Here is a 22,750-nt window from a genome sequence, read left to right on the forward strand (position 1 = left end):
GAATTCCAGGTCCAGGTGTTGGCTTGGCCTAGAGAGTGGGCATGGGGCTGGGTAGGTGGTTAGTCCCTCTGCCCTGGGGAGCCTGTGCCCCATGGAGAGGGCAGCAGCCAGAGGGCTCCAGGCTGGGCCCCCACAGTGTAGCACCCAGGCCAGGCCTTCAGTGTGGCGACGTAACCATGGGGGTTTCAGGAGGTCACCAAGTCCCTGCTTGTACAGGGTCCCAGGTCTCCCACTGTCAAATGAGGCCTGGGCAGGTGGCTGTCATTGCTTGGCTTCTGCTGAGGAGACCCTGTGTGGAACCCCAGTGTATACACACGTTAAAAGGGGGCAGTTCTGCAGGAAGCCTGGCTCTCCCCCAGCAGCCATGGCCACTTGCTCCCAAGGTAACTTCCTGAGGCGTATGTGAGGTTTTGTGGAAGACAAAAACCAAACACAAATCCACCATATACGTGTGTGGTTACAGCATTGATACATCCGTTCTCAGGCCAGGTTCCCATTCCTCGGATTCCATGTTTCTTCAAAAAGTAGGTCCAAAACATGTTCTGCTGAAGAACCGTGGCCTTTGGGTGATATTCCATGGAGCCTGCTCAAAAACAGGGCCCGGGCTAATTCACTTCCTCGGGCTCTGGAGTCAGCATTCTAATTATGGAGTCAGCATTCTAATTATTCTAATTATGGTGAGACCTTCCTCTCCTCTCGGGCCTTCGCCCTTCACCCACCAAGCCCTGGTCATTCCTCTTCAACCCCAGCATCCCCCGCCAGGTTCCTGCACAGGCCTTGGCTTCCAGGAACTCTGCCTTGGAGTGTGGTTGTCTCCGTGACCAGCAGGCAGGAGGCCACATCCGTCCCACCCTTGGGGCTCTCACATGGTGAGTGGCTTGGAGGACGCCCTCCATGTGGAGCTCAGGGCCACCACCCCGACGGGGCCTGCAAGGGTGGGCTTGTGCCTATCACTCATGCCTTCCCGGCTACCTTGGCCCGGTGAGAGTTGAGCACTGTGCCAAGTGCTCACAGCTGGGTCCCAGGATCCAGCTCCGCGAGGCTGCCCAGTGCAGAGCAGAGGGCAGAGGGCAGAGAGCAGAGAGCAGAGGGCAGAGGGCAGAGAGCAGAGAGCAGAGGGCAGAGGGCAGAGGCAGCCTGGGTGGCCCAGCCACTGCCCCAACCTGAGGTCTCCCAGCAGCACCAGGTCTGGAAAATGCGAATCCCAAGAAACATAAAAGAAACCCTGAGGATCACAAAGAAAGCTGCACTCTGGAGAAACAAATACATAAGGAAAAATAAAAAGGAGAAGAGGAGCAAGTTCGGCTTAGGTACGGAGATGAAGGAAAAAATATTTTATTTATGATCAAACATACAGGTTCCTCTGAGAATGTGCGACACAGGCACCTTTTCCCCTTTGCCTGCATATGCATCAGTTCTCATCAGGAAACAATTCTCTCTCTCTCCCTCTCTCTGCCCAGCCTTCCTCTCCATCCTCTCTCTCTCTCTCTCTCTGCCAAGCCTTCCTCTCCATCCTGTCTCTGCCCAGCCTTCCTCTCCATTTTCTCTCTCTCTCCCTCTCTCTGCCAAGCCTTCCTCTCCATCCCAACCAGAAACAGTACACAGCAGCAAACAATGGCACTAACGAAAGGAATCAAACTCTTTAAAGATTCCACAAAATACTCACTCTGTCCCCGACCCCACCTCTTATACCAGTTTTGCTGTGAATAATTAATGCTTTGAGTAGATTTTTTTTTTTTTTTTTTTTTTTTTTTTTTGAGACGGAGTCTTGCTCTGTCACCCAGGCTGGAGTGCAGTGGCGCAATCTCGGCTCACTGCAAGCTCCGCCTCCCGGGTTCACGCCATTCTCCTGCCTCAGCCTCTCCGAGTAGTTGGGACTACAGGCGCCCGCCACCACGCCCAGCTAATTTTTTTTTGTATTTTTAGTAGAGACGGGGTTTCACCGTGGTCTCGATCTCCTGACCTCGTGATCCGCCCGCCTCGGCCTCCCAAAGTGCTGGGATTACAAGCGTGAGCCACCGCGCCCGGCCTTGAGTAGATTTTTAACCTTCTGAATCTGAGCCCTTGACCTGCGCCTTTGGAAATGAAGATGAACATGTAACCACTGTCCTGGAGAGGGCCCCTTTTCTGTAGCTGAAGGCGAGGTTCCTGGAAGCACAGGGCCCTTGTCGTTTCACCCTCAGTGGGAATGGGGGTTCCTGGAAGCACGAGGCCCTCATGGGGGAAGGGCGGGCACCTGCGGCGCCATCGGAGGTTTTCTTTTTCGTTCTCATGTGAACACAACACAGGCACCTTTTCAGTGTTTGTAAACTACCGTTTCTATTCCAACCATACATGCGAACGCTTCCATTACTGGGATGGTCCTGTCTCAGCTGAGCTTCACTTTGGGCAAAAGCTGACATTCCCTGGCTTTGTAAGATGGTGAGAAAGACTTAGTTAATCCCAGGGTTGGATGAATTTATGAAAAAAGAAGTGAGTGGGGGTGGTCTTAATAGATTCTACAACTTTCTGCACGGTGAGACAGATTTGCTTATTATTTTTCTGATTTTGAAGAAAAGATTAGTTCTTAAAGGAAGGGATGGTATTTTTTATATTAAAGAGGTCGAAATGCTACAGCTTTATACACACACACCCCCAGCAAGTCAGTACAAATGCTTTACCCCTTCAGCGTAAACTCCATTTCCCTTCGTAGCTCTCCAAAGATTCTCGAGGAGCCTGCGTCCGGCTCAGGGACGCCAAGTGCAGCAGCCGACGCTGCAGGTGCACTCGCGGCTGAAGGGCTCACAGGGCCAGGGGTGCCCGCCTCATCAAGACAGCACCTGAGTTTTGGGGGGATGACACCCTCCATATAGAAACCAGGCAGTGCCAATATTCCGCGGTTCCTCAATTATTTACCCCCTCCCCTCTGGGCCATCCCCAAAAGCGGACGGATCCATGCGGCCCCATCCCCACTCTTGCCCCTGTACGACTGCTCACTGTTTAAGGCCCCTTAGCGTGGGCCCAGTTCACAATTTCACAGATGAGCTTTGGCCTTAGTACACAGGATGCTCTCCACAGGCCTGGCTGTGTGTGCTGTTACCGAAATGGAAATAATAGCTTATGGACTGAAGTTAGTTTACACTACTTGAAAAATTCAGTCAAGCTTGGAAACAAAACCTTGTCTGTTAACATGTACACACCAAGTTCAAACAGTACTGGCTCCAGCGCTGAGTAAACTCAGAGCCCTTCAAAGCTGCAAGGCTTTCAGCAAAAGTACATGGCTCAGAAAAAAAGAAACCTGAATCCAATTCACACAAAAACGCGAAAGCCCCGGGGCAGCTGGCTGTCGGACTAACCTGCAGCCAAAGTTTCCGGATAGAGCAGCCATCTTTGGGATGTTCTAACCCGCACCCGAAATTTCTGGATAGAGTAGCTGTCTTTGGGATGTTCAAACCTGCACCCGAAATTTCTGGATAGAGCAGCCGTCTTTGGGATGTTCAAAGCAACTTTCAGGAATTTTCAATCATCCGAAGCAACCCCCAAAGTGGCTATTATCGAATCATTTAAAAAAAATACACAGTTGGGAGTGAACTGAATTTTTATTACTCTTTTCATGAACCGAATCTAATCTGCTACAAAGCGTTCTTCTATTTAAAACATACTGTATATTTGAGAGGTAGGAAAAACAGTTTATCAAAGATGTAATCCAATATTCGCTTAAGCAGCTGAATACAACTTGTAGCCTTGAATGACCACTGAGTGATTTTCCTACAACCAAGGCGGTGTGGGAGGGTTGGGGCAAGAAGGTGGATTTCTTTTGAATCTGAGAAGCTGTGTGGATTGAGGACATCACACCTCAGCTCTCAGATGCCCAGAATCACAGGAACACACCACCTGATTCCTCCTTATTCGTGTGGCAGCTACGACCGCTCCAGACATGCACAGCACAAGCTGTTTAATGTTTCCATTATTATCTGTAAACCATAAAAGCAGAAATGCGACCTGCACATCATGGGCTTACACTCCCAGGCTCCCCAAGCCTGCACCTCAAATACAGCCTCGAATCCAACCTTCAGCCAGAAACACGGAGGTGGAGGAGGGTGAGCCCCATTTCATAGAGGAGAAAATGTAGGCTCAAAGGGTGACAGAGAACTGAATCCACAACTGGATGTCTCCAAAGTCTGTGTTAATTTTTAATAGACCATGTTGCTTCCCAATTAAATCAGAATTACTTCTAGGGAGTTGGTAATTCTCATGTCCGCGCATCAGAGTTGCTCATGTTGCATCGCTATAGTGACACACCCAAGGGATGCACAGGGAAAGCAGTGCATATGCATTGGGTGTGTGTAAATTTGCACTCCAGTCTATCTGCGAAAAAGGCTCCTGTAAAGTATGCACACAATTGTGTCCTGAGCCCTGGGCAGTGTGTGAGGTGTAATTGATGCTGTCAAATATTTTTGGTAAGCTATTCAGAGTGAGACATTCCACACAGAAAGTGCTGTTACTTTATATTAAGAGTCTATAATTCACAGACCGGAGAGATGTTGCTTGGGAGCCAAACATTCTGTTGAATTTAAGAGTCTTTGGGAAAGTTATTAATTTGTGAAATGCTGTGCTATTCTGAAAAGCACAGTTCCAGTTATATATACCGAATTATGCCAATTCTCTATTTTTCACTGATGAATGAGGTGCGAATGATTGAAACGAGAATAACTTTTACTAGAGTTGTCGCTATTACAACTTAGTTTTGAAGTAAAGGGCTGATGCTAGAAAGCCTGAGCTCTGTTTCTCACCCCTCGCTGGCTCATAAAGGCTATCTTAGTGTTTCATTTGCTCAACGGGGGATTTCCTGCACTGTTTACATAACACTGTGCATTTATGACGAGCTCTGTAATTATTTTTAGCCACCTTAATGGCTCTCAGAGGAGAGCAAAATCCTGGTGTCCATGGGACAGATGGAGGGTGAGGGCCAGGGAGGTCAGTGGCTCTTGCGCTACCATTTCTCTGCAAGCTCAGGAAATTAGTTCCAGGGCTGGACTGCATCCAGGGATCCACGTCAGCTCTCTAGGCACTGCCCTCACGCCGGTGTTGCCTTGCAAAGGGAGGTTGTGAGGGCTTCGATAATGCCAGAGGGATGGCTGCTCTGTTAGGGCAATAAAGGCCTGAGGCATAATTGTGGAAAGGGAGCTTTTCAACCCTCGCTGCCAGCTTCGGCTTCGGCGGAGCCATCTGATGCCAAGGAAGAGGGAATTCAGGATTCCCCCCACCCCACCGTGCCACGTCACTGTGGACGGAGTCTCACTCTGTCGCCCAGGCTGGAGTGCAGTGGCGTGATCTTGGCTCACTGCAAACTCTACCTCCCAGGTTCACGCCATTCTCCTGCCTCAGCCTCCTGAGCAGCTGGGACAACAGGCGCCCGCCACCACACCCGGCTATTTTTTTTTTTTTGGTATTTTTTAGCAGAGACGGGGGTTTCACTGTGTTATCCAGAATGGTCTTGATCTCATGACCTTGTGATCCGCCCGCCTCAGCCTCCCAAAGTGCTGGGATTACAGGCGTGAGCCACCGCGCCTGACCGAGAAGTCAAGTCTTTCAGAACATACCTAAAGAAGATAGCATCCGTGGTGCAGGGAGCACGTGCCTCACCAGGCATCACCATACCCACCACAGCTCCTTGTGTGTGGATGCCTTTGCTACTCAGGACAGTCATACGAGGAAGCCACTGGGGTCAGTCCTGTGCACAAACGGTGTGTCAAGAAATTAAATGACTTCCTCAAGGCCCCACAACTACCTTCAGCAAAGCTGAGATTCCCAGCCTTCTCTCTGCTCCCTGAGACTGACCCTGAATTGCTTTTCTGCTAGGGATGAAAACAAGAACAGAAACAGTGGAAACTAATCACGGTTTTTAAAGTTTTACATAACCACTTAATTATAATATGCCTGCCCCAAAAGCACTCCTAATGTCCTAACATATGGTAACTTATTTGGTTAATTTTCTAAGTATTTTCAGGGACGGGGGGAGGGAGAGCATCAGGATAAAGAGCCAATGCATGTGGGGCTTCGTACCCAGGTGATGGGTTGATCTGTGCAGCAAAATAATAATAATAACAAGTATTCATGGAAACGTGGAGCTCTTTCTCTACTTCATAGTCTTTTTTTCCCCCCAGTACTTGTGATTTTTCTTTAAATCTCAAATATTATCATCATGGAAGAAATATTCACAGTCCATCAAGCTTGCCTGTCAGGAGCATTTGCACCCTACAGACCAGCCAGGGAGGCAGACTGCGGCCCGGGTCTGTGGGTTAGGAGGCCTCGAATGCCGTCCCAGTGCGGGTGAAATGTGCTGTGCTCCTTTACACTGTCCCCTGTGGGCCTGGTTTCCCTATGAGAAGGTGAGGACTTGGCTCAGCTCCTTAAGTGCTGTTCAGCTTCAGGTTAGAACTCTATTAAATAACAATCCGACACCTTCAGATTCCTCCTCTACCATCCATGAAATCAGTGCTAGCACCTTGTGCATTTCATTTTAGCTGCAATTTTTTTTTTTTTTTTTTTTTGAGACAGAGTCTCACTCTGTTGCCCAGGCTGGAGTGCTGGAGTGCAGTGGCATGATCTCAGCTCACTGCAGCCTCCGCCTCCCAGTTTCAAGCGATTTTCCTGCCACAGCCTCCCGAGTAGCGGAGATGACAGGCACTCGCCACCACACTTAGCTAATTTTTGTATTTATAGTAGAGACGGGATTTCACCGTGTTGGCCAGGCTGGTCTGGAACTGACCTCAAGTGATCCGCCCACCTTGGTCTCCCGAAGTGCTGGAATTACAGGCGTGAGCCACCGCGCCCGGCCTTGGCTGATATCTTAATGTTCGTATCGTACTTTTTCCCAGAGCCTGTCGTGCCCTGCACAGCTCCCTGACCAACTCAGGTCGGATCAGGGAGGTCGTTTGATCCTGTGTACACCGCAGCTGACCGCGTGTGCAGCAGGACCCTCGGCATGCTCTCGGGGCTGCTGTCCGGGAAACACAGGCAAGCTGTCGGCTGTGGTGGAGGCTTCAGGCTTGGGTCCTGGGGGGCGGCGCCTCCAGTTCTCCCTCTGGGTCCCCGCGGGAATCCCGGCACTGCCTGTAAAGGCCCAGCCCTCCCCTCACTTGGCTTAAACCGCTGGGCGTTTCCTTCCACAGGTTAGAGAGCCCCAAACAAAACACGCATTGAAACCTGCCTCCAGGCGCTCTCGGGCCTGCACGGGGCTGACCGCCACCCCTGGAGCCTGTCCACCTCCGGAAGGGCAGTTGCACGGCTCTGAGCACCGACCGAAACCCCTCGACCTGGAGAGGCCGCCTGCGTGGGGCCGACGTTGCACAGGCTGACCTTGCAGGGCGGTGGGTGGGGGATGCGCGGCACGGGGCACAGCCGGGGCGCTCCTCCGGTGCTGGTGTGTCTATTTCATGTTGTCCACCCTGTCACCCACCGATTGTTCTTCGGGTCCGTTGGTAATAATATCTCCCGCATGGATGGACTCTTCCCAGAGCCTCATGGGTGCTGAATGAAACCCAGGGAATGGCCTTCACCAGACACTTTGTTTTGTTTTTTCTGCTTATGAAAGGCAGGGCCCAGATAGTTTCATTTTCACAGGGACATCTGTAAACACGCACTTTGATTTACACTGGAAAGAGCCAATGGTTCTCATTTACAGAGGGTCAAGCTCCAGGAGGGACGCAAGGGGACGCTTTGGAAAATAACGTTCCTCCTTTTACTCCTGTGGGTCTGATGTGCTCTGTAAAGTTCCAACACTGTATCGACCGTCTCAGCTCTCAGGACAGCATGTGACACCTTCCATCACTGGGAGCAAACTCCTCTGTGCAGGAGCACCCGATTCTGCCAGGGCAGGTCAGGAGGTGACACTCCGCAGAGGTAGGTGATACCCCGTGGAGGCAGGTGATATGGAGCTCTGGGGAGACCACCAGGGTGGGAGGGGAGAGCGCCAGGAACAGCCGCTGTGTCGAAGCTGCTCCCATGCGCCCCTTAAGGGAGACGTCCACAGAAGGAGAAGAGTGGGATCCCTTGACCATAGAGGCTGCCTTGGGCTATGTCCCTTCTGGACATACAAATGTCCCATGAGCTGAGCCATGTGTATCCTACGATACCCCAGATATCCCAATAAGCAGAGTCCCTGTGGGACAGCGAGTGAGGCTGAGGATGAACAAGCTTTGAAGCCTTTTTGAAAAACTACTAGCTCTCAAAACACAAAGTGCATTCAAACAAGAAGTTAATTTGTTATAACTTTTATGTTATAAAAGTAGATTTTTTTATGTAAGAAAAGGTAAGAATAAACTTAAATTATCCTATAATTGTGGATATTTACTTGGGCTCAGACACTGAAAAGAAAATCAGAATTTCCTCTTTAGATTCTCTTTTTCCCATGTTCTTCCAGGAAATTCACTCTCAGGAGTGTGTTCCACTCAGGCGGACTTGGCCTGCGCTGTGAGTCAATTTGAAGAGGGTGTGTTGGCTTCGGCTGGTTGACCTTCAGAAGTCTGAGAAGGCCAATGTCCCACTGAATAAACTACAGATGAAAGAGACTCATGGGTCCCCAGAAGGGGGCATATGGCTGCTCTTGGGATCTTGACTTTTGAAATATTTGTTTAAAGCAAACACTTGCAGTGGCCGTGGAAAGCCTCCCATTTCCTCCAGACCCTCAGCCTCTCCCTTGCAGGGCACCAGGGTCTCTCCCTCAGGGATAATGAGGTGGGAGAGGCTTTTGTTTATTCTTCAGGAGTCTCTGAGAGTTCACAGTCATGTTAAAAATTAACCTGGGGCCAGGCGCAGTGGCTCATGCCTGTAATCCCAGCACTCTGGGAGGCCGAGGCACAGGCGGATCACCTGAGGTCAGGAGTTCAAGACCAGCCTGGCCAACGTGGATAAACCCCATCTCTACTAAAAATACAAAAATTAGTCGGGCGTGGTGGTGGGTGCCTGTAGTCCCAGCTACTCAGGAAGCTGAGGCAGGAGAATCGCTTGAACCTGGGAGGCAGAGGTTGCAGCGAACCGAGGTTGTGCCACACTGCACTCCAGCCTGGGCAACGGAGTGAGACTCTGTCTCCAAAAAAAAAAAAAAAAAAAAAAAAAAAATTAAAAAGAAGAAAAAGGAGGCTGGGCATGGTGGCTCACATCTGTAATCCCAGCATTTTGGGAGGCCGAGGCAGGCTGATCACCTGAGGTCAGGAGTTCAAGACCAGCCTGGCCAACATGGTGAAACCCCGTCTCTACTAAACATACAAAAAATTAGCCAGGTGTGGTGGCAGGCTCCTGTAATCCCAGCTATTCGGGAGGCTGAGGCAGGAGAATTGCTTGAACTCGGGAGGCAGAGGTTGCGGTGAGCCAAGATCGTGCCACTGCACTCCAGCCTGGGCGACAGAGTGAGACTGTGTCTCAACAACAACAACAAAATTAGCCTGGGCTCAGACCAGCTGTGGGCTCTGCTGGGCTCTCCTCAGAGTCCTCGGTCACACCGGCTGACATTTTGCCTGGTCCTGGCCCCCAGGCCTAGAGGGACTCAACCTGCAGGAAGGGAGGGCCTCCTGATTCCCGACTCCAGGGTCTGGAATCACCAGACTGGGGCAAATCCATCTTCTGCCGCTGAAACGTACCAGCATCTTAAAGCCCAAGTGCCCCTTTCTCTGTATTTGCAAATACAAGTTTATTATTTTCTAGAAAGAGACTCCTTACAATGAACAAAGTGCAAAGCAGTGTCAATATTTTACTAGGCCTGAGCCTCACGCGGGTGATGCCTGCATTTCCGGCTCAGCTCTGCACTTGAGCTGTAAATAAGCGTTCCTTGAGATGTAAAAGGAAAAGGAAAACCGTCCGACAAATGTGTCTGGTGGATTATGACACCATGACGCGTGGCCTCGGGTTCCTCACTTTGAAAAGTATCCTTCAAGTAGCACAGGTTTGTCTCACGCTGGAGAAGGAATTCAGACGCAAAGCCCCCGCAGCCTCAGAGGGGAGGCGCACCAGGCTCCCGGGTTCTCTCCGTGAAGGAAATTGACGAAGCCTTCCCGAAGGCTGATTTCTAACTGCCTAATGCTTCCAACGAGGTGGAGCTGTGGGCACAGTCTCCCCTGAAAAGCTGAGGACACGCTCGGAGAGTGGGCACTGGACACTGATTTCCAGCCGCATAGCCGGGTGCCTTCAGAGGCCGCGCCCCCACCTCAGGGCTGGGCTGGCAGCAGGAGCCGGCGTGGGACGGCACAGGCGCAGGTCCTGGGGATTGGGACGGGCGGGGTAGAGCCTCAAGTCTGTCTGCGGCCTGATGCCTTTCTGTGGGCTGCTGCAGATGATCACTGCCGGGTGGAAAAGAAAGCCCAAGACGAGCTCTGGCTTTTCTGCATCTCTTATTCCCAAACTGATGTATATTTAGCTTCAGAATAGCTGAACCTCCTCCTCCGCCCCCCAACCCCCATCTCCCTGTGAGAAACAATCTGTGGGACCTGAACATCTTCCCGGGGTCTAAGACCAGGCTCTCTGCTGAGCCACACTTTGCGAACAGTGCTGTAATTAAATACACATGTGTATTTTTAAATAACAAAATATATTTAAAAACATATTATTCCTACCTGTTCCCTTCTAATATTTCTCTTTAGATGTGAACATAATCAAATGTAAACTTGTGTTTTACTTCATTTTTATTATCCAAGTGCTTTTTACTTTGTGATTCTTTAAGTTCCTTAGATTTATAATTATAAAGTTGTTAAATTTTCCGTTACACTTATAAACTATATTTATCTGGTTTGGATATTAAATATTAATACAGAGAAGCCAACTAACTTTCTTAAGAAGAGGTGTTGGGGCCCCTTCAACTGTTAAAGTGAGAAAAAAACTGTAATAAGCAATATATTCCCCAACATTTTTAAAGTCATTAATTTAATCATGCAGACACTTCAGGTTTGTGCCACTGGGATTCTCCTAAAGGCTCCCACCTGAACCAGCGCCCCTCACCCGCAGCCCACCTGTCCTCAGCTCTTTCCCTCCCCAGTCTCCAGGATTTTAAGTTGTAAATTACTTGAAACGTGTGCATTCACCACCAAGAGAAAACACAAATATTCCACCTCACTTAGAATACTGTAAAGGAGGGGAAAAAATTCTAAAATCATGAGGGATAACTGAAAAAAATGTGATGAAACAGGCCCCAGAACGCATAACGCTTTCCAAAGTACACCACTGGCTTCTGGCCACATGACTCTCCCCATAGCGGTCGCAGAACTGTGGGGCTTTGTTTTCCTGCATGTTGTCTATTTTGACTTACTCACAGCTGTTGGTGGCACATGCAGACGGTCGGAGAAGAGGCCTCCGTTCCTTCCTCGCCTCCTAACCACCGATGCCCTGACAGCTCCGCTTCCAGCTCGTGAAAGGGTCGCGTTGGGACTTGTCTTTGGAAACCATATAGCATTTTCCACCTCAACTGATTTGTTTTAAATCTACATGACAGGCCATGTAAAAAGGCTCCTCGTACTCTGGGCAGTCCCTGCCCCTGTGTGCTGAGCCCTGACATGCTGGTTGGATGAGAGGATTGCTAAACATATTTACCAAAGTGCTGTGGAATGGAAGGCACTTGAAGACACCATGCAGGAAAACTGTCTTTCTCTCCAAACACCGATTGATTAGGGGATTAGGGATGGGCCCATCTGAGCCAGATAAGGAGCTGGAGGTGCCCGGCCCAACCCCCAGGACGAGCGACTGTCCTCCTGGGAGGCCCTGGACTGACCCCTGGCTCACATCCTTCCTCCAATTCTCCCTCTGTTTTAAATCTCAAAGCTTTCCTGCACCTTTACACTGTGTTTTATGCTTTGTTACCTTCTCAGCCCCTTTTTCCTGAAGGCAGAGAAACGTGATTCTGGAAGAATCCTCCCTTCCTAACACGAAGACCCCCTGGGCATCAGCAGACCAGGGCTAGAGATGTCAGTAGGTGGCCGTCTCGACTCAGGGATAGGAGCTTCAGGCTCCGTGTTATGGGAGGGGCTCTGGCTGCGACTGTCCCATATGGATCATGAAGGATGTTGACCCAAGACAATGCTGGACACGGCAAGGAACATGTGGGCACATCAGGAAACGCTGCGGCCTCCCCCCCCACATCACACACCAGAGCCTCTGTGGGACCCCTGGTCGGTGCATCCCGGCACTCCGCTCCCACCTGCTCTCTGTGGCTTGAGAGGAGATGGAGATCAGAAGAGCAAGGCTGTTTCCCAAATGCCCCAATCTAAAGGCAAAAGCATGGGGGCTGGTGGTTGCGGATGCGTGAAAACCCAACAATGGGATGGCTACATCTGGAATTCATTCTTCACTCTCCTTCCCCCCCTTCTTTCCATTGCCCTGGAATAGACGCGACCTAAGTGGATTCAAATCCATACTAGGATTTAACATTCTCCATGGATCAGAAGTGATGGTTTGATGGAGGAGACCTGATGGGGTTAGGAGTTGCACATTAAAGATGTTTTGTGTCTGGAGACTGACCCACTGTCAGCAAACTTTGGAAGGTCACTATGAGTGGGTGACAGGTGAGACGGAGAGGCTGGAAGCCTCACCAGTGGAGAAGGGTCTCTGTAGGGGATTGGCTCTGCCATGGCACCTGACACCCTTGCGGGAACCCACACCGGCCACAGGTCAGGCTTGCCGTTATCTGGCTGGTCTTAGAAAGTGGCCTGTGACCCTTGGAGACTGTGGGAGGAGTAGCCTCCTGCTTTTAATGAGGGTGGGAGTCTCCACCTCACCCCGCAGGGGACAGCTGCAGGCTTCCAATCTGCTGCTGGAGAATGGGGGGACTTCCCGACAGCAGAGCCTCTGGCTGCTCATGCAGTCATGGGGTAACCGAGTACCCCCCTTTTTCTAAGAGGTGGTTTATTAGTTTTTCCCTCTCTCTCTTCTTTTCCTTGGTTGCTCACTTCCTACTAAGCCCTTCAGAAACGCAAATCTAGCCTTTCACCTCCTCCTTACCAGACATTCCCCGCGGGCAAGTTCTTCTAACCCCGTGTGCCCAGGCAGCTGTCTCTGGATCTGCAGAGGAAAGCACACACTCCAGCGAGCTGCCCCGGACCTTCCTCCACCAGGAGGGCCTCGCGAGAGCATGCCCCTTTGGCCACCTTTACAACTTATTTCTGCCCAAGGCGCCAGGAAGGTGCCACCTCAGATGTCTGGTAGATAAGGCACCAGGCTAGCAGAGGGCCCCTGCCCTTACCTTAAAAAAGGGTTCACTTTCTGCTGCAAAGGTGAAGCAGCACATTTAAAGGCAGGACGTCTTGTGCCCCTTCCCCAAGTTACAGCTTCAGAATAAATTCACTGTTTTTGTATCAGAACTCACTCTTGTTGAGGGAACTCTGCACGCGGCGAGCAACCCACCTGGTTTTTGGTTACAGTGAGTGGGGGGCTCTGGTTCAGTACTGTCTTGTGGGACCAGAGACACAGAGCTTGCAGCATACCGTCTTGCTTGTGCGCAGGGGGGGGTGTGTGCAATAAATGTTAAAACCACAGGTGCTCTCGTGTCCAGGCCAGGCACATCTCTGGAAGTGTGTGCACCCAGCCTAGCAGCTGCTGCTCCTGCGGGACCCTCAACCACTTGACAGGTCAAATTCTCCAGACATGGACCCTCAACCGCCTGAGAATGCCAATTCTCCAGAAACAGACCTTCAGATTCAATGGAATCCCTCCAAAAATCCACAAGTGATATTTTTTGGAGGGGGCAGGGAGAGGGACACACGTTTTAAAATTGACATGGTGACTCCAATATTTTAAGGCGTATGTTGAAATGTACAGGGCCAGTTACAGACAATAAATGATCTTAGATCACAAGGTTGGAAGTCAGACTCTTCCATGACAGGCTAGAAGACAGACAAACAGATCCGAGGCAGGGAACCAGAGCTCCAGAAACAGACCCCCCACATCCCCTAATATATGACAAAGTGGTCACTGCAACAGATTGAGGAAAAGATAGTTTCAAAAACACTAGGGCTGGATCAATTGTGTATTTTTAGGGGAAAAATAAATATTTTCTTTTGTCTCAAACCACCATTCCGAAAGTTGATTTCATGTAGATTGAAGATGTAAATGTGGAGGGTAAAACACTAAAGAATCAGGAAGAAAACACAGGCCTGTCTTCAAGAAGATGGGCAGACAAAGATTTTTAAAAATTATTTTTTATTTTAAGTTCTAGGGTACATGTGCTGAATGTGCATGTTCGTTACATAGGTAAACATGTGCCATGGTGGTTTAATGCACCTATCAGCCCATCACCCAGATATTAAGCCCAGCATCCATTAGCTATTTTTCCTGCTGCTCTCCCTCCCGCTGTCCCCTCTGACAGGCCTCAGTGTGTGTTGTTCCCCTTCCTGTGTCCATGTGTTCTCATCGTTCAGCTCCTACTTAATAAGTGAGAACATGTGGTGTTTGGTTTTCTGTTCCTGTGTTAGTTTGCTGAGGATAATGGCTTCCAGCTCCAACCATGTCCCTGCCAAGGACATGATCTCGTCCCTTTTTAGGGCTGCATAGTATTCCATGGTGTATATGTACCACATGTTCTTTATCCAGTCTATCATTGATGGGCTTTTGGGTTGGTTCCATGTCTTTGCTAATGTGAATAGTGCTGCAGTGAACATATATTTGCATGTATCTTTATAATAGAATGATGTATATTCCTTTGGGTATATACCTAGTAATGGGATTGCTGGGTCAAACGGTGTTTCTGGTTCTAGGTCTCTGAAGAATTGTCACACTGTCTTCCACAATGGTTGAACTAATTGACATTCCTACCAACAGTGTGAAAGTATTCGGCAAAGATTTTTTAAATGGGACAAAGAAAGCACTAATCATAAATAAGTTTAAAAAAAGGAACTTTATGAAAAATTAATAATTTTTGTTCATCAAAATACACTATCAGGAGAGGAAAAAGCAAGCTCCACATGGTGAAGGCAACTTGCAATCCATGCATTCAATAAATACCCACACACCAAGAATGTAACAAGATTTCCCCCAAACTGGTAAGAAGACGAACCAAAAGAACAACATCTCAGCAGAGAACTTGAGCAGAAACAGCCCAAGAGAGGCTGTCCACACGGCCTGCAAATATATGAAAAGGAGCTCAACGTTAGCAGTCATTAGGGAAATGCAAGTTAAAACCAAAATGAGACAGCAGAATGTCGAACATCAAAAGACCAAATTTACAAGTGTGGGAAATGCTGATCAACAGAACTGTGCGTGGCCGACGGGAGTGTCCAGTCCTTGGCCTAGAAGGGCAGGGCTTAGGCTGGGGAAGATCAATGGAAAGTTGAGGGCAGCAGCCAGGACTGGGGGTAGGGAGAGAGGGGAGTCCCTCCAGAAGGACCTACAGGGCCCAAGCACTTCTTCTGTGGGATGACAAGGTGCTGGATTCCTGGTCTCCTGCCACACTTGAAGCCATTTATAGTGGTAGAGTCACGATGTTTATGCATAGCTTATTTGGTTAAAACTCATTAAACAAAGGCAAAACCAGTGAATGAGAGGGAGGAAACGTGGGCTGTGAAAACGACACAGTTTTCAAGGAGTTTGCCTGGGGATAGAAGAGAGACGGTGGGAGGTGGAGCTGATGCAGAAGGTTTCAAGGACAGTGAGGGACACCCCAACCCTGAAGATGGTGACAGAGACCCCAGCCCCAGGGACAGTGAGAAGGACCCAAGCTCCAGGAGGGCGAGGGAGCCCCCAGCCCCTCTGGTGACTGTGATACAGGAAAGGAGAGCTGGGTCTCCCAGGAGGGCCTGGGGTGAGGGTCCTCGGGATGTGCTGGGCTCTCAGGAAGCACTTGAGGAGGAGAGGTCTGTCAAGCATGTGGCCAAATTCTAGAGTGATGGGTTAGGGGGACATGAGGATTGGGGGGACATGAGGAATTGCTGATTTGGGGCAGGAAAGTGGAAGCTCAGAGCCAATTACAGCTAACAGTAGAGTAAGGAAGGACCCGCACAACCAGCCGTGACCCCAGATCCAGGGACACGGGCGTGGTGTTTTGTGCCCAGCCTCCCTGGTTCCCACTTCTCCCTGGCAGGCTGCGGGCAGCAGGCTGCGGTCCTGAGAAGCCGGAGCTGTGTCCACGCTGACACCCGTGCTGTGCCTCCCGGAGGGAGCCTCGCCAGCCATATGGCAGCACGTGTGACAGTCTGTGATTCTTTTTCCTTGGGTCCTATTTTCCCTCCCTAGGAAAAATATTGTCCTAATAAATTGCCCTATCTGTTTCCTCGTTCTCTTATTTAAGAACTCAGGGGCCAACTCCTCAGGCCATCTGTTTTGTGCCTTAAGCATGTGAGCATCAGTGAACATAGTGACCCTGCAGTCCTCACTCCCCACCCCCCGTTTTAAGCAGCCGCTCTGCTCAGCACACCACAGGATCACACGCACACACCATGTGCACACACCCTGCACACCGCACACACCATATACACACCATATACACACACCACACACACACCATATATACATAATACACCACACCCCACATACCATATACACACACATACACACCACACCACACACACACACTACATACCCCACACATCATATACATACAGCATACACATCACACCATACACACCATACACCACACACACAACATATACACACAGCACAAACATAATACACAACCCCACACATCACACTCCTCACACATATCATATACACCACACCATACACATACACCCCCATACACATCATATACATCACACCACACATACATAATACACACCCCACACATTTGCCACACTCCTCTCACACAACATATAAGCTACACCACACACACTACACACACCATATACACCACACTGTGGATACACGTAATATGCACACACACACACACACACACAACTACATACCCCACACACAGCACGTATACCACACCACACACCCACACACACAACACTCAGACCACACACACACACATAATACACAGAACACACATACTTGACACACAAGATACACACAAAACCACACACACACACACAGTACACACCATATGCACACACCACACATACACATAATGCACGCACCGCACACACTATACACCCCATGTTGTCTCACACACACATGCGTCGTCGCAGGGCATGGCCGCTGTGGGGGACCAGCCAGTGGCCCCCGATCTCACAGCTCCTGAGTGGCTTCTAGCTCTCCTAGGAGGGGAAGCTGTCCTGTCTCTGGAGGCTAAGTCTCAGCGATGGAGGTGCCTCCTGTCCCCCAGCTCCTCTGAGTGGGCGGCCCACAACTCCCATCAACTGTGGTCGCAAAACCTCCCACAGGCCAGGCCTGCCTGACAAGCTACAGGTGGGAATCCTGCCAAACGACACAAAACGCAAGCCGCCATCACAGGTCTGGTCAACAGAGGTTCCTGCCATTGGCCCTACAGGAAAAACAAACCTCTCTGTTCAGAGCTCAGGCTCCCACGCCCCCAGTCCATGTGCCCAAGGGGCTGCTCTCGCTATGGGATGCAGAACCCAGATCGACGAGGCTGCTCCCTCCTGCCAAGTGCACGGGGCTTGTGCTTGATTCTAGGGTGAGGGCATTTAGAGTCACCTGTCCCCATTGAGCTCGGCTTTCCTAAGTAGAAAGCTGCTGTTTTCTCTGTACTTTGTAAAGGGAGGTGGCCACCCTTTGGGAGGGTGCAAGACGCTTTGTCTGCATCTGCCTTCACCTTCCTTCTTTTTTTTTTTTTTTTGAGACAGAGTTTCACTCTTGTTGCCCAGGCTGGAGTGTAATGGCGAGATCTCGGCTCACTGCAACCTTGCCTCTCGGCTTCAAGCGATTCTCCTGCCTCAGCCTCCAGAGTAGCTGGGATTACAGGCATGCGCCACCACGCCTGGCTAATTTTGTAGTTTTAGTAGACACCGGGTTTCTCCATGTTGGTCAGGCTGGTCTCGAACTCCCGACCTCAGGTGATCCGCCCGCCTCTGCCTCCCAAAGTGCTGGGATTACAGGCATGAGCTACCGCGCCCGGGCATTTCACCTTCCCAATCGTTCCACTGAGAGGACCCGTGCTCTGGTTGGGCTGACCAAGCAGCCGGACAAGGCATGTGAGTCTCAGGTGCTGGAGGACCAGGGCCACGCACACACGCTGGAATCCCCATTCCCTCTGAATTCCCTGGGCGGCTACCCCCTTCCCAAGCAGGTATGCACACAGGGCCACGCACACACGCTGGAATCCTCGTTCCCTCTGAAATCCGCCTAGGCGGCCACATGCTTCTTGTGCAGGCTGCAGGGCCCCGGAGGATGGTGTCTGGCCGAGGGATCCTCCCTCCCTCCAGGCACCTTGCCCCGGGACAGCAGAAGTGAGAGACACTCCGAGCACATCCATGTAATGTGGGAATGCTGTCCTATCACCCATCTAAACAAAGCCGGGAACTGTCCGCCCCCCGGGACGGGGTCCCAGCTGGCCCAGGAGAAATCTCATTCACAGGCCCAGCAGAGCCCAACACCAGCGCTCAGAATCCCACAGTGTCTAGACACGCACAGCAGCAACACGGAAGCGGCACAGGAACAGCCCCAGCAGTGGAGACCCAGCTCCACAGGCGTGTGGCAAATGCAGGCAGGCCTGGGCTGGCTCGGGTGGGCTGAAAGCGAAGGCAGTGAAAGGACGTGGCTCTGCCTGTTTCATTGACATGATATTGATGTCTGTTCATATCGCTGCCTCTCAACGGAGGCATCAGCGGTGGCTATAGGAGACAGAGCAGGTCTCTTACTTTATTGTTTGCTGAATGGAATAAAATACTGGACTTCACACACATGAGGTTTGCATTCGCTTGTTTACTGCACACTCCAACCCCAGCCTGTGCACTACCCTCCCCAAACATCCTTAAACATTTAAATGTTTCACCCCTAAAACAAAACACATAACCACAGGTAAAGTCCTAGAGGAAATCCCTGAGAGCCGCTCCTGGCTGTCTGCCTGTGGGGACCCAGTGCTCCTGCTGGAGGCCCTCCCTGATTGACAGGAAGTGTCGGGAACGAGTGTGATGCGGTTTGACTAGGAGTACCCCGCAAACGCACTATTCTACAAGCTGGAAACTAGTCTCTGCTTTCTTTTAGAGGCTGGAAAACCTTTCACTGAAAGTCCAGCCAATTGTCTCCGACAACTCTTTGCCACTCTAGAGAATTTTTCATAGTTGTCTCAGTTTAAAAGCTGCAGAAACCAGCTTATTCATGTCTGTGCCGCCCTGTTGAAGCCAATAAGAGAGAAAGTCCAGCAGGCGCATCTCGCCCCCTTTCATAGGGCAACTTAACTGCTTGGCTGCTGGAGCAAAGACACAAAATTAGTTTGGGAATGGACAAAGCACAGTAAATCCTGTTTTCTTTAGTACCAAAATCTCACATTTACAGTAAATGTATTTTTAAAAACAAAAGTGAGGTATGAAACCCTCCTTACACAAAAAGCTTACAGAAATTCGTCTCACAGTACTGCACGGGAGATTTAAGTGGCATATTACACATCAAAATAGAATATGGTGCCGAGAAGCTTCCTGTTCCATTTCCATGAGAGCTGTGACCCTCTGCTAAGCATCCAGGAAGTCTTCACGCTTGGCTTGTCTGTCAAATTAGCAAGTCTGTGCAAAGGCTTAAGAGGAGGATGGTATTTCCACTAAATCTCTTATTTATATAACAACAGTTTTGACATTCCTGCAATGACATCTTTTCTTCTCAGGGATTTTCCTGTAAGTGATAAACTGTGGTGTGATTTGCAAGGCGTTTGCTCCGGTTCTCCTTTCACCAAAACGCCTGAGCCAACGCCCCTGGCTCTTTGTGTGAATGAGTCCTACACTGGGACGGGTTCTTTAAAGATTTCTGCAGCCCACAGAAGGGGGGACCTGGACTTCTGTGTGAGGAGCCACCCCCACAGCCGCCCTTGGGTTGATGCCCGAGGAGCTAGGCCTGGGCCTTGGGGACCCCCGGCTTCCGGGAGGAGGAAGGTCCGCACCGAGAGCTCTCCTGCAGCTCAGAGTCAAGTTCATGTTTCTTGGGGACGGTGTCGATTGCTTCACGTTTCATGTTCATGTTTCGTGGGGACAGTGGCAATTGCTTTTGCTTCTCCCATCCAAAAGCAGGAATGAGAGTTTTCTTTTATGCTGCATCAGAATGAAAGGTAACTAGGCCAGCATGCAGGGTCCCCCCTGCGTCGCTGTCCACACTGGCTGTGTCCCTGGGCCAGGACCCTGGTCGAGGGCGTGGGGTGGGACACGGGACTCAGCAGAACTTGCCACCCTGGGAAGAGCAGGCGGCCACCAGACTGCTTGGGGAGGCACACCCTGGCGTTTTGTTTCAACGTCAACTCTCCTAGTCCCGCCGAGAGCCTAACGAAAGGAGAAACCGGGCCATTCTCTCCACACCGTTGGCCGTCTCGGCTCCACCCAGCCCAGCACCATGGGAGGAACCACAGTTACAGCCGCTGGGTGCAGGGGGTGGGCCGGTTCCCTTCACAGCACACAGCGCCCCAGTCCCCAACCTGAGCTGTCGCCAGTCTCCTGAAAACCCGGCACGGATCCCGCACGGGAGTATTCTTACCCAAGCCCAGAGACTCCCCTCCCACCCTTTACAATGCCCAGGGGTGGATCAAAGAGCCTCCCATCCTGGCACAAGAACAGGTCCCAGCCCTGCCCTGCCCCCAAATCTGCTGCTGCCTTTCCCCAGGACACAAGGACAGGAGGACAGGGAAACGAGGTGGCCATCCTCAGAGGGCACCTGGTTGCTCTCCCTAAGTCAGTGCGAGGAACACCCCATCCCTGTCCCATGTCCCAGTCTGGATGGACAGGATGGCCACCAGGTCTCTGTCTTCTCCTATAAATGTGTCCACAGCTCCCACAGGACATGGTACAGCTGGGGCAGGTCCTGACGGGGGAAGAATGTCATTGTGGATTGCTTTTCCTCTGGCCTGGTTTAATGTTTAACCCACAGGACTGGCTAAACACAATCCTGTTTAATTGACTGTTTAACTTGAGAAATCTTAATCTCGGCAAGGGTCTGAATTGCACAGGTCTGCAAACAGGGGCAGAAAGTTAGGTTCTGGTGCCTGAAGCTGAAGCTGAAGCTGCCCTTTGCACACGCCCCTCCCAGGGACACACGCCCCTTCCCTCCCTGCAATGGCCTCTGTGTGGCCTCTCCAGCCTGAGGCCTGCAGGATAGGGCAGCATTTGCACCTCAGAGACCACGAGAAAGCATGAATCTTAGCTTCCCACATCCCTTGCACCCCAGGCAATGGAGGAGCAGCAGGGAACAGTGCAGCTCCAAGAGGAAAGGCAAGGCTGAAGCCGCAGATGGTTTGCACAGGCAGGCGCTGCAAATCGCCACTGCAGGATGGCAATTGCTGATTTCATTAATAAACTTGCTTTCTAATCCTCCCTCCCTCCCTCCCTTCTCTCTTCCCTTTCTTTCTTTCTTCTTTCTCTTCCTTTCTGCATAGTTGTGCTGCTTCAGTTGCATTTTCTCTTTAAAAACATATCCTGGGCTTGAGCTGCACAGCTTAGGGACCTCCCCACAGTGGGGAGGATCGCATGGATCCACTTGTCCAGATCCCTCATTTTGTGTGCAGGGAAACTAAGGCAAAGGGAGTTTGCATCAGATTAGCAGCTGGGCTTCCTGGCCCTATAACTGCTTTCTGAGGGCATCCTGCATGCCCGGAACACAGCATCCCGCCCACGCTGGCATTCCCTCCTTGCATCCCGCCCACGCTGGCATTCCCTCCTCTCCAAGCCCTGCTTTCAAGACATGGTGAACATCCTGTTTCAGAGAAGGAACTGGGGGCAGAGAGGCTAACATCCTTTGCCCGAGACAAGCATGTGGAGGTGTGGATTTAAACTCAGGGCTTCAGACTCCAGAGGTGCTGCCTGCAGGGCCGCCTGGGCCAGCATCCTCCCATCTCAGCCTGGCCCTCAGTGGGCCAAGGCAGCCTCAGCTGTACTTACAGGGGGACACCTGTGGTTCCAGGGATGGTAACTTTCTCCAGGTGGTGTTGGGAAGTGCAGGCGGCGTTTCAGCTTGGGGCGGAGGAGTCTCTGTTCTCTGTGTAACTGCAGCTCCTGTTAGAGTTAAGAGCTTCTCTCTGATGTTCAGAGTGTCTTTCCTCCAGAGCCTTTCTGGAACAGTGTCCTTCCTCTCGTCTCTGCACTCCTGCCTGATTCCTTCTTCTAGAGATGCCACGACGGTACTAACCAGACTCCCTCTGAGAGCCAGGAGAGCTCATCTGTGTGCTGGGACCTGGCTCTGCCACGCTCTCAAGCCTGGAGGGAGCAACTCTGTGACAGCACGAGTCTCAGGGAGAAGGGGCCCCTCTTGGTTGCTCCAGTCTCCCACGTCCCTACAGTCCGGGGGTCCCCTGTAGACCTGGGTCTCCTATAGTCTGCAGGGCCCCCTACAATCACCAGGGTTCCCTAAAGTCTGGAGGTCCCCTATAGTCACTGGGCCCCCTAGAGCCTACAGTGTCCCCTAAAGTTTCTGGTGTGCCTGACTGTCCCCAGGATCCCCTACAGGCCCCAGGTTCCTCCATAGCGCCTTGGACTCCGTCTTGTTCTCTGCAAGGCCTGAGAGTCACACCACAGGAAAACAATGAGGGACATTTTCCTTTAGCTCAGAGAGGCCCAGGGCTGAGGGGACAGGAGGAGGGAGACGTGAATGGGTGGGACGTGAGCTGGGGGAGGTGGACCAAGCCGAGGGCTGGCTCTCCCGTGTTCAGTGACGGGAAGCTCAGAGTGATTCCAAAGCCTTCTTTTATCACAATAGACTGAATCCT

General features: G+C 51.1%; 1 long non-coding RNA gene across 1 annotated transcript; it reads left to right on the forward strand.

The window, feature by feature from the left end:
- The first annotated feature begins 732 nt into the window (after positions 1 to 732).
- LOC129463635 (uncharacterized) lies at positions 733 to 9,073 on the forward strand. The gene is made up of 5 exons (XR_008651252.2): positions 733 to 869; positions 5,440 to 5,954; positions 6,147 to 6,371; positions 7,155 to 7,860; positions 8,405 to 9,073. It is a non-coding gene; the product is annotated as an uncharacterized lncRNA (long non-coding RNA).
- The last annotated feature ends 13,677 nt before the right edge of the window (positions 9,074 to 22,750 follow it).

This window comes from Symphalangus syndactylus, chromosome 2 (assembly GCF_028878055.3).
Source record: "Symphalangus syndactylus isolate Jambi chromosome 2, NHGRI_mSymSyn1-v2.1_pri, whole genome shotgun sequence".
Taxonomy (NCBI): Eukaryota; Metazoa; Chordata; class Mammalia; order Primates; family Hylobatidae; genus Symphalangus; species Symphalangus syndactylus.